The 18,097-nt window shown below is 36.9% G+C and overlaps 1 protein-coding gene across 2 annotated transcripts in view; it reads right to left on the reverse strand.

Moving 5' to 3' along the window:
- Window positions 1–18,097, reverse strand: part of Rpn3 (regulatory particle non-ATPase 3) — a 120,909-nt gene that overhangs the window by 15,217 nt on the left and 87,595 nt on the right. The gene's annotated exons all lie outside the window — the stretch shown is intronic.

Consider the following 18,097-nt stretch of genomic DNA (forward strand, 5'->3'; position numbering starts at 1 on the left):
AATGACGCAAAAGGCTGGAGCCCATAGGCCAACTCGGTTACTATTGCAGATATGAAAACAAGGTTAGATATGTAAGGACACTTTTAAATTCCAGCAACACTTTTGTTTTTGTACTAGTGTACCGCTCAATAAAGAAAATGCGTTACCATACATCATGTTGGGCTACACGAATGAAATAATGTGTGGTTTAAAATTAGCTACACCGAGAAGAATTGAAAGGAGACACAGTGAAGAATAAACATGCAAATGCAATATCTACGCTAGTGGCGTAGCAACCACGGTGTTGGGGGGGGGGGGGAGCAGATACGAAGGACGCGAAATTGGGTCTTGCACTATATTTTTCATTGTGTCTTTCCGTTCCCTTTGGTCCAAATAATTTCAAACCACACTTTCTTTCATTCAGTGTTATTCAACAGTGGCAGCTTTGTACTTCTCGTTACTATTGGGCAGTATACTAATATAAATACAAAACTTGCTGCATTTTAAAAATTTCCTTCTATATCTTACCTTGTTTCCGTATCTGCAATGGTAACCGGGTTGGGCTATGGGCTTCGCATTCTATCATGTACAGAAAATATTCTGTAAATATTTTGTCATGTACAGAAAATATTCCCTAAATATTTTGTCATGCACAGAAACTATTCTCTAAATATTTTCTGAGATGTACAAAAAATATTCACTAAATATATTTTGGCATATGTAGGAAAATATTGTCTGTGTTACTGGTAAATAATTTTAAAATATTCCATGAGAAACATTTTAAAAACCATTCCGTTAACATTGTATAAAACGTTTCAAATACATTTTCAGTAATGTTTGGAAATCGTACAGGAAACATTTTTTGGAAATCTTCTCTAACGGCGTATAAAATATTTCTACAACGTTTTTGAGTATATTCAGAGAATGTTTTCAGTATTATGTGGAAAATGTTTTCAAAAACATATGGAATATATTTCCTTAAGGGAAGTAGGATACATTTTCTGAAGGAAAATGATGGCACGTTTTAGAAACGTTTTGAAAATATTTCATTGCTGTGTGGGTCAGTTGGGTCTGGTTATCAACTTGTGTTTTGCCTGTGTGCAATCGTGGGAAAGTTTTATCAGGTATGTGTTTTGTATTATTTTTGACCATAAGAAAACCCAGTTTGAAAAATTGTAACAGGTAAGTTGTATTATGCAGGTATAGCACTTGTAGTTAGTAGAAAACAAAAGGTAAATAATACTGTGTATGAGTACTGTTGCGTGACAAAGCAAAATCTACGAATGGTCTAAATACAGGCTACCTTGCTAGGTTTAAATATAAGCTAGTAGCCCATATTTGGACCATCATTGTAAAATTCTCAAAACTATCTCTTTTGTTTCAGCATGTCAAGATTGAAACCCAAGTACACTTCAAAAGGCAAGAGAAGCAAGAGGACATGGCGAGTGCTATTTGCGCCGTAAGAGAAAACCGCATGGGTAGGGATGTAAAATACCTGGGTATTTATTTCAGCGGGTAAATACCCTGGGTAAATACCCGGGTATTTACCCAAAATGGGTATTTTAGTGGGTAGTTTATGTTTCAATTAGCAATAAATGGATTTTATCGTTGTCAATGAAAAATATAATGGTCATTTGTATCACCTGCAACAGGAGCACTAAATAACCGTCTAATTAATCATTTTTTCTAGTAATTAAAGAATGAATTTGATATTTATTAAGTAATACAGTCGTATTTCCTATCTACTCACCATAATTTTCTTTCTACTTACACTAAATTTCCTTCTATTACCATTGGCGGAAAATAATTATCCATTCTACCCTGTGAATTCTTACCTTGGTGTGCCCCTGAGGCGTCCAATCAACTACGCGGTAGAATTTGGTAGTGGATCAAACCAACACGAAAATTTAAAATTTATGACAGAACGTAACGATGACTAAAGAAAGTGAAGTCAGTTGTCACCAAACCAGTCATACACTATTATTAAGTATTCTGCCTGCCATCAGCTCCTGGTATTAATGACATGGGATTTAAGTCCTTCCTTAGGTTCGCCTCTCATGAAAATATCTCCATTTTTCTCAATCTGGCTCATCTTCATTTATCTTACAATACATTCTCCAGTTTTTCAAATCACCGATGAACACACTAACTAAAGTATTTAAGTAACAGCAGGATCCCTATTACTAAAGAAATAAGTGTTCTTTTGGTTTACTAAATTTATTAATGGCGGAAAATGAATTATTAATAATAGCTTTCCTATTTTAAAGATCTAAAGTTTACAACAATTTTATTATACATATATATTGTTAACATTACCTTTTTTCTTATTTTTTGAATAGTAATGATGAAAACAACCATTTTAATAATTATAAAAACTGAATTGATATTATAGATACGGCTGGTTACTTTCTTCACGCAAAATTATGTTATTTTTGGTATTTTATCTATAGACAATGAGATGTACTGAATGGTAGAGTATGCAAAAAATTGGACCAATAAGTTTTACACCTGGTTTACGGAATTAATAAATTAATCTGTTTAAGAAACTACACTGTAACAACGAAGTTGTTGATATAGTTATATCATAGTAAAGAAACTCGACTTTAGTAACTAATAACCTTGAAAATACTTAGAAACTTTAAAAAAATACACATTTACCGATTATAAAAGTTGCAGAATAGTCAAGGTAATTAAATTTAATAAATTGGTCGATTAAATTATTTACTATATATGCGAAGTTGTTGAAAGAAAATTATCCATACAATACAGAATAATATCTCGTAAAACACTTAAGTAACTAATTCTTGAGTTTTAGAAGTGTTCACTAAATGGAGTTTAACACTAAGAATAATGGTTTGTGAAAGAATTTGTTGGAATAGCATGTTTAAAATATTAATGTGATAAACAACATTAAGCTGTATAGTAACTCAGTAATATTTATACTTTAAATTATTCAATATAGAACAACAATTAACCTGTACTATATTTGGAGTACTATAAAACGGCCACAAATTTTACCGTCCTACTCAGAATCAACCGTAAGATCAGAGTCGGAATCATCACATAATTCTTCAATATCAACATCACTATTATTCGCTTCTTCATTTCCTTCTGTCACCCATTTCTCTGTATCCTCTTCCAATGTCTCTGGTGTTTTGTTCCATGGCAACCGGTGGTGACTTGTTCGTTGAAGATCCTGGTCCTGAGTGTTGCATCCGTGAAACTTCAGGCAATCTCTTATTTAAAAGCTTCCAGTTATAAGAAGGATATGTTAGTTTTCCTGTCCTTTCCAATGATAAACGATTTATTGTTTTACTAAATGTAGAGAGATAGTTTTTTCTGCGCCAGCAGATGTAACCGGAGCACAAAGTATTCGAATGCCGACATCAGCTAATTCAGTGATGTCTCGAAACCCTCTTCACCAAAGTAGTGAGCTCATTTGTTCCACTCCGTCCCACGAAAACATCCTTGCCCAATTTCCTTGCCCAACTTCTTTTCTTAAATTTTTCCATCATTCATTGCTCTTCTGTTTTCGAAAGGATTGATGGTGGTAACTGTTCTGCTAGAGTTGGATGAAGACTCTGGAATTTTGAGTGCAAAGTGTCTATCTGATACTCATTTTACTCGAAACAATTAATCAAATCCACTATAGGTTTCAAACTTGCTACAAGGTTTTCAATACAAATCCAGAGTACATCATCAAGAAGTATTTTCTTGATTTCTGAAGGTAATTACGATTCCTCACTCACGCGATCGTCTGAAGCTCGGTTTTATTGACAAGCACACTTTGGAGGCATGGTAAATGGTTTCCTCATCTTGTTTTTTCAGGCAACTTTAACGAAATTATAACCCTTTTCTCCCTTGAGTTTTGTGTAAATAGTGCTTGCAGGTGATGGCTATGTTTGTTTTAACAACATCAATTACATTTCCCAGTAATATCTTTATCGATGGAAATCCGATGATGTCAGAACAAAGCAAATAGAGAAGATGAACAAGACAACCCAAAGATACTATACTAGGATACTTCTGTTTTACTAATTTAAAAGCTGCTCTCATATTGGGCGCTTTGTCTTTTATGATTATTAAAAATTTTTCAGGGTTATGTTTTTTTACAGAACATTCATAATCTCTTCAGACAAGTAATGTGCATCGTGTTTATTTTCTTTCGACAGCGCGAAATCAACAAAAGCAGGTTCAGGCTTTAAAATAACGAAACAACTGATAGATTCATTTCTTAAGTTACTCCAACCGTCACACTGTAAATGTAAGTTTCTTGATTCCTCTAACTTCATTTTAACTTCCTCTTGCATTTGACTGTGTTAAGCATCCCAGTAACTCGTAGCCAGGTGATACCTTGATGGGAGAGAATACGAAGGACGAATTTCTTTTTTAAAAAAAATCAATCCACAAAGGGTGATCAACAAGTGACAGGGGACCTCACTAACGAAGATCGCTTTGACAATGCTTTCCTTCAACGCTTCCTGTAAGACTTCATTAAGGTTGCATACGTCGGCATTTGTTTTAAGAAACATCAATATGAAGAATCTATCAAAAATCCGAAATAGTAACGTTGAACCTAAGAAGCCATAAAAAGTCAAGAAAAGCCTGTATATTTTATGGAAGCTGATGTATTTTTTCGTATAATAAATGCGACTATACCTACTATATCAAACTCACTTTCTCCTTTCATTAAAATTACTCCAAAAGGTTCTTTTAAGTTTGAAACTAGTAGACATAAGATACCATCTTTTCATGATTAACTTGAACCTCTATAATGTTCGACTCGGAAAGATTTTGATAATTTTGGTCATCTTTATTCTATTAGTTGTAGCCTCTGATATGTAATGCTTTAGATACATGATCCACCTTTCGTTTATCTTTTATTCGTATGGCGGTTGTCTGAGTTGTCTGTGAAACATTTATGAGAATTTTAAAATTTCAAAATTGTACATTTCCGGAAAAATTGTTGGATTGAAGGAGTCTCAAAACATCTGTTCTCAAATGAAAATACACAATAACTTGATAGGGTTCTTGAGAATCGGCGGCGTATCGCAGACTTTACATTTAAAACTGGGGCTGTCTCCCAAGGATTTAACAAAGAGAGTTTATATACGTTTTTCTATGTTTGGACAACCTAAGGCTTGAAGTCATACTACGATTTCTTAATTGTTTAAGTCTTGGCGAAAATAATCCAAGTTTAAAAGCCGTTTACACCTTGGTGAAGAAAGGGCATACGTGGATAAGCATTGTAAAATAGCCCGATATTAATCTTGAGACGAAAAGAGGGTGGTAATGTAGGTACCCCCAGAAGACATTAATTTCTCATGTTTCAACTCTGACTCTGATTTGTTCGTGAGCAATGACGTGAAGTCGGAAAAGTTAATTATTTCTCAAGATTGGCTTGATCGATGTTGCTCAAACTTAGGTGCATGTATAGGTGTACACGAGGGCTTCGTCTGAAAATTGTAACAGCTCATCCCCACCATTTCCCCCTTTCAAAACACGATTCAATATTTTGATCTCTTTGCCTATGAAGTTCTTCGAGAAAAACATTTTAAAAAAATAATTTTAGATGTCGTTGTAACCTAGAATAACATATAATATCCAAAATTGTATCGCGGGTGGGCCATGGTCAAAATTGCCTGCAAACCCGCACCGCACATGAACGGGGTCAATTGGTTATTATTTTGTATATTTATAGTGAATGAATGAGAAAACACACTCGACAGACCCCAAAATATTAGAAAAGGTCACCAGTATGGTTAACAATTCTTAAAACTTCAAAATAATTGAACTTCCGGAAAATACCCATTTTTTGGGTAGGTAAATACAAAAGGGGTAAATACCTGGGTAAATACCCATTTTTTATTTACCTACCCACTGGGTATTTACCCGACCCACATCTCTACGCATGGGGACGCTGAAAGCAGCAAAGACTTTTAATGTGCCACGTACAACTCTGCAAATGTTAAGCAAGAAACACAATCTAACTCCCATTGAAGCAGCAACGACAAAACTTAGAAGAAAACCAATATTAGGGGACGAGCTTGAAAAGCAATTGGTAGAATATCTACTCCCCATGGAACAAAATTTCTTTGGATACACCAGGGGCGACTTGCAACGTATGGCGTAACAACTAGCATCACGAAATGGTCTTCAACATCCATTTAGGGACACAGAGGCTGGAAGATTATGGTTTGATCTTTTCCTTCGTCGGCACAAAAACGTTATTTCGCTTCGTAAACCATGTGGAACATGTTTTGCTCGCGCTTTTGGTTTCAACAAGGAAAATGTTCAGCAGTTTTTTCGTCTGCTCGAAGATGCTTATGAAAAATACAAATATCCTGCAGAGAATGTCTACAATGTGGATGAGACGGCCCTTCCAATTGTTCAAAGCAAATTCCCGTCTATAATTAGAAGGAGAGGTAAAAGACAAATAGCAGCTCTAACTTCTGCAGAGAAAGGTGCAACAATCACAATTATTCCCTGTATGAGTGCCGCTGGACAATTTGTGCCTCCCATGGTAATATTTCCGCGAACGAACATGAGTAGTCAGTTAATGAAAGGAAGTCCTCCAGGTTCCGTTGGCGTAGCGCATCCTAGTGGGTGGGTACAAGCCAATTTATTCACCAAGTGGTTTTCTCATTTTGTTGAGAAAGTTGGTCCGACTGAAGAATCACCGGTTCTGCTGATTCTTGATGGACACTATAGTCACGTTCGAAATATTGACATAATTGAGATGGCGCGTAATTATCACGTTACCATAATTTCATTGCCACCACACACAACTCACAAACTTCAGCCACTAGACAAGACCTATATGGGTGCCTTAAAGGCTTATTATAGTGAGGAATTAAGACAATGGCTTCGTCATTCGCAACGACCAGTTACACCTTATGACATCATGGAGATATTTGGAAGAGCATACTTTAAAGTCCAAACTGGGGAAATAGCTGTAAATGGTTTTAAGTCCACAGGAATTTTTCTACTGAATCCAAATATTTTCAGTAATGCAGATTTCATAACTTCTGAAATTGAAATACAAAAAACATGCAACCCAACCCTTAAAACTATGCGGCCAAAGATCCGAGCCAAAACAACAATGCCCAAGATCCTGTCCCTTCTACATCATCGTTTGAAGAGTTTCCCTGCCTTACATCTCAAGATATTCACAACACAGTATCTGGTACTTCAAATCTAGTAAGTGCATTTCATATTTCAACAGTTCCTATAATTAAAAAAAGGCTCAGCAATCGAGGTAGAAAACCAGCACTTGCTACTGTTATAACGGGTACTCCTCACAAAGAAACAGTTCTTACTTCCTTACAAACGTCCCGTAAATTCAAGAAGTCATTATCGTTGACTACCGTTGACCACAAATATGCAAATGTAAAAAGGAATACATCTGGACAGAAAAGAAGACAAGGATCTCTGGAACTTGCAAGACAAGAATCAGATTCAGAAGAATGTAGGATGGTGATTTCTGATTTAGATCTTTTTGATGACGAAGATACTAACTTAGATATGCCTGTTGGACACGAAAAGCCTGATGACGAAGACGCAAATTGTATATTCTGCGATAGGAAATTCGCTGAACATACACAAGGGGAGCTATGGGTTATGTGTATAATGTGTTCAATGTGGGCACATAACTAATGTGCTGGTGCGGAAAAGGAAAACTACATTTGTGACTTTTGTAAATAGACAGTCATCACCTCTACATTATTCTTGCACCTTATTTTGTACCTTCAAGCATTTTCCTTGTTCTTTCTGGCAAATTTCGAAGGTAGCCCATATTTAGACCATACTTTCAAAACTTAACATTATGGCCTCTCTCAGAAAACTGTGTTTATTATTGTTAGTCTTGGAATTTTCGGCTATATTTGTAACTCTGTTATAAAGTTAGCGTCTCTCAACATATTTGGAGTTATTTCGTACATTCCTTAGAACATTTTATTGATATTCGAAAAATAAAAATGGTAGCCCGTATTTAGACCTTCTCCTCTCTCTCTCTCTTATACATATATATAGTTATATCATAAATACTGTCACAAAGTTTGGAGTGGCGCTGTAGGCTTCCGGAGTGGCACAGTGCTGCCATCTGTGTATAAAGCGGAAGATGCATGTAGTGTATGTTTGACTGTTTATGACATACGTTGATATTGTCTGAGTTCTGATGGAGTGGGGCGATTACGAAAATCGTGTAGCAGTAATTGGACCATACAAGATCGGGAAGACAGCAGGTGAGATTTTTAACCTCCTGAAAACCCTGCAAATCAACAAGAGATTTGTGTATCGAGCCATACAGCGATACACCGAGACTGGAACGGCAGCTGACCACGCAAGGAGTGGCAGACCACGAACGGTACGAACCTCACAGGTCCAGAAAGCAGTCGCAGCAAGAATTCGAAGAAATCCTGTTCGAACACAAATTGTGATGGCTGTTAAGATGAACATCAGCAGAAATTCCATGTCTCGTGTGCTCAGGAGTAACCTACATCTACGGGCGTATAAGAGGCGGACTGGTCACTTTCTGACCCAAACATTAATGTCGCAGAGCGTCCTTAAATCAAAGAGACTGTTGCAGCGTTACGCCAACAATGTATACAGAAAGATTCTGTTCACTGACGAAAAGATGTTCACAACTGAGCAGGCCTACAACGCCCAAAATGACCGTGTGTATGTCACGTCATCTACTGCAGCTGCTGAGGCAGCTCCAAGGGTTCAGAGGGTACATCATCCCTCAGTGATGGTTTGGTGCGGAGTGAGCTACTCAGGCACAGCCCAGCTGCATTTTTGCGAAAAAGGTGTTAAAACATCTGAAAAGGTGTACCAGGACACAGTGCTAACACCTATAGTGAAACCACTGTCTGCTACCATGTTCCCTGGAGAAAGGTGGACCTTCCAGCAGGATTCCGTTCCAGGCCACAAAGCGAAAACAACCCAGAACTGGCTGGCACGGAATGTCTTAGACTTCATTTCTACCGCTGGTTGGCTTTCTAGAAGCCCGGAACGTTGGACTACAAACTTTGGGCAGTCCTTCACGCAAAGGTCTGCCATAAACAGCATCCATCTGTCGACAGTCTGAAACAATCCTTGAACCGAGCAGTGAACAATTTTCCCATGGACGTGGTGCGTAATGCCATTGACCAGTGGCCGGACAGACTTCGTGCCTGCACCAAGGCTAAGGGGGGGGGGGGATTTCGAAAAATGACTGGTGCATCAGGTGTACAACATATCAATGTAAAACATGACCAAAATAAATTGCCGTGGTGTTAATACTGTGTGTTATTTACATCAGTGGTGCCCACCCCCCTCATATCCATGACGCACCCCTCCCTCAACTGTCTATCCGTAGGTGTTCTTCCATGAAAAAAATCTTTTCAATTAATTTTTACACCCCCTCAAACGTATTTATTTATAGATTTTAACCCCCCAAATATTTCAATGACGCAGTTTGCGTCATAGCCCCCCCCCCTGTGGGCACCCCTGATTTACATTCAAACTTGTGACAGTATTTATGATATAACTAGGTGTGTAGGGTCGGATACAGGACTTTCTGCGGGGATGCAGCATAACTACCAAAATAATCAGTCTAATTGAAATTCTTCAAAGTGACACGTGATAATATTCTTTACATCTGATACATACATAGAACGGGGGCGTATTTTAAAGAGAGTCGCAAGTGATATGATGGAAAAATTGTTCTCTCTTCCTGACTTCTGCTTTCTTCCCTACTTGACAAATGTTATATTGCTTTGCTTGGTGAATCCTTTTGCCTCAACCTTCAGAATATCAACTTAAACTATTGCTATTTTCAGTACTAGCTTTTCATTTTATATAGTGTATACTTATAACGAAGGGAGGGGGTGCACGCACCGGTGCATCCCTAAATCCGGCCCTGTATATTTTATCATACATATTTATAGACATGCGACAATAATTTTGGACATGAGTGTACATCATGCAAATACCTTCTATGGAGATTTGTTTATATATATATAGAAGGTATCTCCATAGAAGGTATTTGCATGATGTACACTCATGTCCAAAATTATTGTCGTATGTCTATAAATATGTTGTAGGAATATAATTTGATAACGAATTCACCCGGTATTTCTTATAATGTTAGTATGTGTATAATCAGCAAAGAGATGTATGTGGCAAATTTCATGTGAAAAGAGCAGTAAATACGAACGATAAAACGAAAATAAAACCTCCCTGTCCATTTAGCAACATTTTGTTCCACTCATTCTAATTTTCGTGCTTATAATTCTTTTCCTGTGAAATTTACCACAAATATACATTTCCCGATTATACACATAGTATAAGCATTAAAAGTACCCTGCAAAATCATTATCAAATTATATTCTTACAAGAGGACAGTTATAGATATGCGATAATCATATTGGACATGAGTGTGCCTCATGTCAAAAATTCCTATCGCTGTTGATGGAGATCCTATGGCCTAAGGTCTAAAATAATGCAAAGAATTGTCGAGAATATTTGAGACATTATTTGAAAATTTAAATCTTCCGCAAAACCGTTAGTAGATGGATAATGCCTTTATATAACGGATTCTATCGAGTCCTTACTAAAAAATACAGTCACATCACAGAAGCAATAGACCGGCATAACCGTGGAACGTAAAACTCAAAGATTTCATTTCAAAACCTGCAGCAGCCGATTCAGTCTGAAAATTTAATTTCAAATTAATTTAGTGTATTACAGTGTAGCAGTTATTTTATAGTCAGACTGGATAGTGTAATTGATTGAACGTACAATGCGTATTTTCCCTTTTTTTTTCGTACTGTATTTGTGGATATTAGCAGTGCTGTAATGCTAAAATTTTTGATATTGCAAGCTCGACCATTTATAGTGTATTCTCATCCCATGTACGTTCGTTCTTTCGTAAATTTAAGGCGAGTATACGTTGGACTGTAACGATATTAGGTGAATACAGACCCCTGGATAATAGCCATTACACACATCGTGTCAGAAATTACGGCCAATCGGCAACATCGGACCGCTATTCTCTCTTTTAGTCAGTTAAAACCACACATGGGTATATTGTTTGAGAAAGTGAAACGCAGGCAATTTGCATTACTTCCATTTCATAGAAGTGGTCGTCATTCTGACTCTTCGTGTACATTTTCCTCTGGATACGATCTTTTACGAATGAGTAGTGAGAACCGAGGGAACGAATAGACTATTAACGAAAATGTTTGGCTACTATTACTCCAAGTTAGTTTTCATTATGTAATTCGAAGTACGTTATGCATCTGATTTATCAGGAACTCAATGACTTCAAACACTGACCTATATTATGGCTGCTTACCAAACTCTTATAATTAGAAACCTTGAGACTGATCTAATTCTTTTACTTGTAAAATAAATCACCTGTATTTCCAGTTATTTAGTCGCTGCACTACTCAAAAGCTCAACTTCACAATACGTAATATGCATCACCCCATATCTTTTTTTTCAACTCGATTCACTACAACAGCTACAATACTACATCGCACCGACAACATTTATCACGAATTCAAACGCCAGGCGGAAAGAATGAACGAAAAAAAAAAAAAAAAAAAACATTCCAATTACTTGAAACACTTGTATGTTGATTAACATGCAGGACTGGAACCTTGATTTATACCAAACTGGCTCTGGAGCTGGAAATACATGATTTACTCTCTAGGCTCACTTTGACAAAACACAATTTCATTAAAGAGGATTAATTAAAGTTAAAAAGTGATTTGTAAGAATCAAAAAAAAATTAATAAAGAAACAAACGATAGTATTATTTCATTAAAAATCCACGCTTGGCCAACAACATGAAGGACGATTTATGCAACTATTTTTACAGCACTGGTAACTGCTATTATTATTGTTACTAGAGTCTGACACCACTGAACTTATTTTCTAAACGAATGACTTAAGATTCAAAGCCATACTAATGACGCATCAAGCTGACTTTTAACAGACCTTGAAAATTCGGATTTCAATCTCACAGACTCTTCAAAACTGAATAATATCTATTCAAATGTGTATCCCGGTATTTTTTCTTCTTTCTTCACGAAGCATCAACAAAAAGTTTTAGCCAGAGAAGCGTCTGTGAACTCACGACAAGTTCTCTATCTTCTGCCTCCAATATTTGAGCTGACCATCTTCAGTGAGGTTTTGCTCAGTTACATACAAGTTAATGTTGGAATGTCACCTGAATTAAACAAAGGTTATTTCGAATTTCCACTGAACTGGATTCCCTCCGATATTTGCTTTAAATCTGTATGCTGAGGTGTTAAAATAGTTTAGATACTGTTTTTATTTGTTCACCTCGCAAATAGCAAGTTGAGGCTATTCAATAAATAAACACTGTTGTATTAGAGCACCCATCCTGGACAAGACTCCAACCTCCTAGATTCCTTTGCTATTGGCTAAAAATACAATGCTCATGAAATAAACATAAGCACTGAAAAATTCTGTATGAGAAAATTACTCTAGTCATAATCCAAGATTTCTGTTTTACTACCGTATATAAATTCAAGTTCTAAACAGTCATAGTAGCACATTACCACGTAATTTTAACGACATATACTCATACATGGAATTTAGGTATTTAAATGATGGCGGTCAAGAAAGAAAAGGAAGATTTATCTTCCCGAATTATTTGTATCACGTCGTCCATTGTGTGTAAAGAGCTATTAGTGATAGTTGGTCCTGTCTTACTAATATTCTCTCCAAACGAGCTTTTCATCGCCACAGAGGAAACGAGGAAAAAAGAAGACATAAATAATTGTCCAAGAGAAAGAAACATTGCCTGTACAAGTAACGTGCTGGCCATAAAGGGTAACATCTTAAATTTACCTTGACGTTTTTAATGCAAAGTTGCTTCCCTGCGAAACAAATCAACTCTTCTACGTAACGTACATTGCAATAAGCAAATCGATGTCCTTGTATAGCCTACAGCAATTCTTCAACCTCGATTTTGCACTCCAGTAAAATTATCACGCACTGATTTTTCCTCCCAGGTACATCTGGGAGGATTCCTCTCATAATCCATCCACAACACTTCGGTCTTAAATAAAACACTGCTGTGATATTATGACTCCAAGCTTCACAAGAAACCAAGGAAATATTTACATATATATATATATATATATATATATATATATATATATATATATATATATATATATATATATATATATAAGTCTTGCATTATGCAGGTGAATGCATCGTTTCAGAATACATACAAAACAGACCTATAACCTAAATTGTTCTTATTACTGTTGTACAGTGACTACATTTAATGACACACCTTGGTATTTACTGGATTGAATTGCTGATTGTATGCAAGTGCAGAAGACAATTCAGACTTTCACTAACGGCGCAAATCTGTGTTTAGCATTGGGGGGGGGGGGGAGTAAGACCGTTTCCATATTTTCTTTCTAAGCGATCTTCAAAATATTTATGAAGTTGAGAAAAAATGCTGTAGAGGATCAGAGGAGCAGAATTGTCTTCAACATTGGTAGGCGGGCAGATTTTTCTTATTCTGGAGGGACATCAATTTATCTGTTTTCTTTGCGGCAATCGGACACAAGTCACTACATTTCTCCCCAAAAAACACATTTCAAATCGGATCATTGGTGGGGGACAGTCCTCCCTGTTCCAAGATTGGAGGGGACATGTACCCTTCATCCCTCCGGGATTTGCACCAGTGACTTTCACCATAAAAGTATAGCAATTATGAAAGAATTTCTTCAACTGAAAGTGCAAGTAATGATATTTCAAGAGATATTCACAGCTGCACTAATGCTGTTCTCGTGTCTTTTTCGCTTGTTTGTTCAAGGTGATCGTAAGCAGTGATAGTTTCAGAAGATTTCCCCGAGAAAATTCCAATGTACTAGTAATCCACATCCCTCCCTCAATATCTCCACCTTGCCGTGGTGGGGAACTTGCGTGCTCTAGTGATCCTAAGAGCTATGCCGGAGATAGCTTCGCTATCAGCGGGCTTCCCATGCCGGACAGGTCTTTAGGGGTAGGAGCCAGACGAAAAGAGATATGGTAGTGGGCAACAGCTCTACCATTACCACACTGAGGCTGAAGATGATTGACATCGGCAAGGCTCACATGTGGACAAAAACAGGCAGGAACAGGATGTCCTCTATGGCTGTTTCACTGCGACGTTAAAGAACTTGGGACACCACCACCTTTCCCAGTCCCTAGAAAACAACATGGAAAGAGAAATAAGGAAAAGTAATGTTAGGGAATACGACACTACTATTTCACAGAGGAAGGAAACAAAGCAGGGCCTCCTCGGTCGCCATCAAACGAAACTCCTGCAGGATAGGAACCTGGAATGTGTGATCGCTGTTACAATGTGCAAAACTGGAAATCCTGAAGAAAGAAATGGAACGCATGAAGATAGATATCTTGGGAATACGCGAAGTTAGGTGGCCTAATGGAGGACAAATGTGGAGCGGGGATTTCAGAATGATCTATTCAGAAGCTGTAAACGGTACAGCAGGAGTCGGTTTTGTCTTGAATAAAAAGATAGGACAGAAAGTTACAGACAGCTGGAGGTACAATGAAAGAATAATAATCTTGAAGATAGCATCATAACCGAGGAATATGACGATAATCCAAGTATATATGCCTACGTCAAGCTACACAGATGAGGAAGTAGAAGAAACCTATGAGCAAATAGAAGTATTGATGAAAATTCAAGACCAGGATAATTTAATCATGTGTGACTGGAACGCAGCAGTTGGCGAAGGCAAAGAAGGGAATGTAACTGGGAATTTTGGCCTAGGAGAAAAGAATGTGAGAGATGCACGATTAGCTGAATTCTACAAAAGCCATAATCTGACTAACAAATACGCTCTTCGAACAACCACTAAGAAGAAGATACACACGGACAAGACCAGTAGACAGAGAAATATACCAAATAGACTATATACTGGTCCGACAAGCATTTAGAAATCAAGTGAAAAACACTAAGAGTTACCCAGGTGCAGACGTTGGCTCAGACCATAATTTAGTTCTGATGAAGAGCGAACTACTGTAGGGAAATGAAATGATTGGCAACGAGAAACACAAGTTTTTAACGCCAAGTATGTGATATTTGAAAGAAGAAGAACTATGTTAGCATGTTGTTTATGGATAATTAAGGATGTGGGTGAAACAGACTTAAGTCTGCATTCTTCAATTTTTAATACCTACTGTTAGGTGAAGTGGAAGTGGAAGTGGCTAATAAGTTAAGGTGTTAGGAGCTGAGTAATTTATGATAAGATACGGAATAAGTGATCCTCAATTTAAGAGAGAGTTTAGTGCTTATAGAAGTGTTATTGGTAATAATAAACGTGTGATATGATCAAAGATTGAATTGTAATTAGAGATATATAATTTAGTAATTGTCCATTGTACAAGTTAAGCCTAACCAGCACTATAGTTGAATTTTCATCTTTATCAATTTGGCGACGAGGTAATTGGAACCTACAAAGGCAAGTGAAAATGCAGTGCAATTCGGAAGAAGGAAATTTTAAAACAGAACGACCACAGAGTTATGTGGAAAATTGTTGGTTGTCAGAGCTTAAGAAACGTGATCTGTTAATTCGATATTTGGTTCGAGATGTGTGTTACCTTAAGAGAATAATCATGAATCAGAAGGCACAGCCATATGAATGCTTCAGTTGTTATCAAAAGTCATACATATCAGCTAAGCGTTATAAATTTTGCTTATTAAGCCATGCTGATGATGCGTGTCCTGCAGAAGCTTCAAATGTCGACAGCCGGGACATTTTGCGTATGTATATTTATTCATTCAGAATTCACATCAAATTACAAACTTACCATCGAAAGTTTGTAAGAATGCTCCATCCTGTACAGAAGCACAATTTCATGTAAAGAATAATCTGAGGAAGGCGAAAGAGCAGGTTGAAACAAAAGAAATTTCTGAGAAGAGAGTTATTGGAATCCACTCACTCCAATTTAACACACCAATTGAAGTGCAAAAGAAACCAAAACGAATTCCACCAATATACGTACGAATACAAAAACACAACCAACAACAACAATAGGGAAGTGCTCAATCTATAGAATCAAAAGAAAATGATCAGACCAATGCTACTGTAAACAAACTGAATGAAGAAACTTTTGTACAACCTCAATTACGGCAATTACAGACAGAAGATAATACTCGGAAGGATCATGATGAAAAGAAGTTAAACCTGGCTAATCAGGAAGAAAGATTCAAATCAAAACAGCTGAAACCAACTCAGAAATGTGCCACTACGATCAAACTGCTTCCATCGTCAGAAGAAACAATAAATGGTGGCGAAGTACATAACCGAAGAGATCTCGGACATTCAGCGCTACGGAACAAACGTAAAAAATGTAAAAAGAAGAAGAAGGATTCTTGGTGAAGGCTTGATAAGAAGGAAGGAGAGAAAAAAGAAAAAAGAAAGGAGGAGAATGTTGTAGGGAAATGAAATGGTTGGCAACGAGAAACACAAGTTTTTAACGCCAAGTATGTGATGTTTGAAAGAAGAAAAACTATGTTAGCATGTTGTTTATGGATAATTAAGAATGTAATGGCTAATAAGTTAAGATGTTAGGAGCTGAGTAATTTATGATAAGATGATGGAATAAGTGATCCTCAATTTAAGAGAGAGTTTAGTGCTTACAGAATTGTTATTGGTAATAATAAACGTGTGATATGATCAAAGATTGAATTGTAATTAGAAATATATAATTTAGTAATTGTCCATTGTACAAGTTAAGCCTAACCAGTACTATAGTTGAATTTTCATCTTTATCACTACGACTAAAGAAAAAAAAGAGTGGTAGCACTAAACAAAAGATGGAACACAATCAAGCTAAGAAGAGATGAAAACACGAAAAAGGAATTTGCAACGGCGACAGACAGACATCTAAGGTAGATTCAGCGGGTGATGACATCAACTCGAAATGGGAAGCCATGAAAGCAGGAATTACAAAAGCAGCCGACGAGCACATAGGAAGAGAATCGAGAACCCCACATAAACCCTGGATAACAGCAGAAATATTAGAAATAATGGAGAAAAGTAGCCAGTTCAAGATAACAAAGAAGAGGAATACAGAAGGTGCAGAAATCACATCAACAGAGAAGTAAAGAAAGCAAGAGAAAACTGGGTAAACAACTTATGCAAGGAAATTGAGGAAAATATAGTCAAAGGCAATACAGAAACGGCATATAGAAAGGTTAGAAAACAGTTCGGTGAGAAAAAGAAACACAAAGACATTATCATAGACAAGGACGGGACAACACTAATAGAAGAGGATCAGATAACAAGATGGAAGGAATACATTGAAGAACTCTACAAAGGAGACAGCGTGAATGAGGAAGAGATAGAGAAGGAAGAAGACGTCGATGAAAATGAATTAGGACCATCAATTTTACAGTGCGAATTTGACAATGCTTTGGAGAAAATGCAACATGGTAAAGCCCGAGGAATAGACCAAATACCAACGGGAGTGATTAAGAATCTCGGAATAGCAACAAAGAAGAAACTATTTAATCTTATAAATGAAATGTACAACTCGGGAAAAATACCGAGGGACTTCGAGAAAAGCATATTGGTCCCTATCCCGAAAAGAAAAGGCGCATGGAAATGCGAAGAATATAGAACGTTAAGTTTGCTTTCCCATGTATCAAAAATACTGTGCAAAATTATCGTACAAAGAATGGAAGGGAAAATCGAAGAACGGTTATCGGAGGACCAGTTTGGATTCAGGAGAAAAACTAAGTCTACGGTTGATAATGGAACAGCACATCCGAATAAAGAAACCAGTTGTGATAGCATTTGTAGATATATTTAATAGAAAAAGCTTTTGATAACGTAGATTGGAATATCATGTTCAGAGTGCGGAAGAATCTGAAGGTGGATTACAGAGACAGAAGAATAATATACAAACTTTACAGGAACCAGACAGCTGTTATAGGAAAAGATCTGAAAGAAGCAAGAATAAGTAAAGGAGTAAGGCAAGGATGTGGACTTTCACCTCTCCTGTTCAACGTCTATATAGAAGAGGCTATGATAAATGGCCAGGTTTTCAGCACAATAAGGTTCGCTGATGA

Source organism: Thermobia domestica, chromosome 13 (assembly GCF_964235325.1).
Source record: "Thermobia domestica chromosome 13, izTheDome1.hap1.1, whole genome shotgun sequence".
In the NCBI taxonomy this organism is placed as follows: Eukaryota; Metazoa; Arthropoda; class Insecta; order Zygentoma; family Lepismatidae; genus Thermobia; species Thermobia domestica.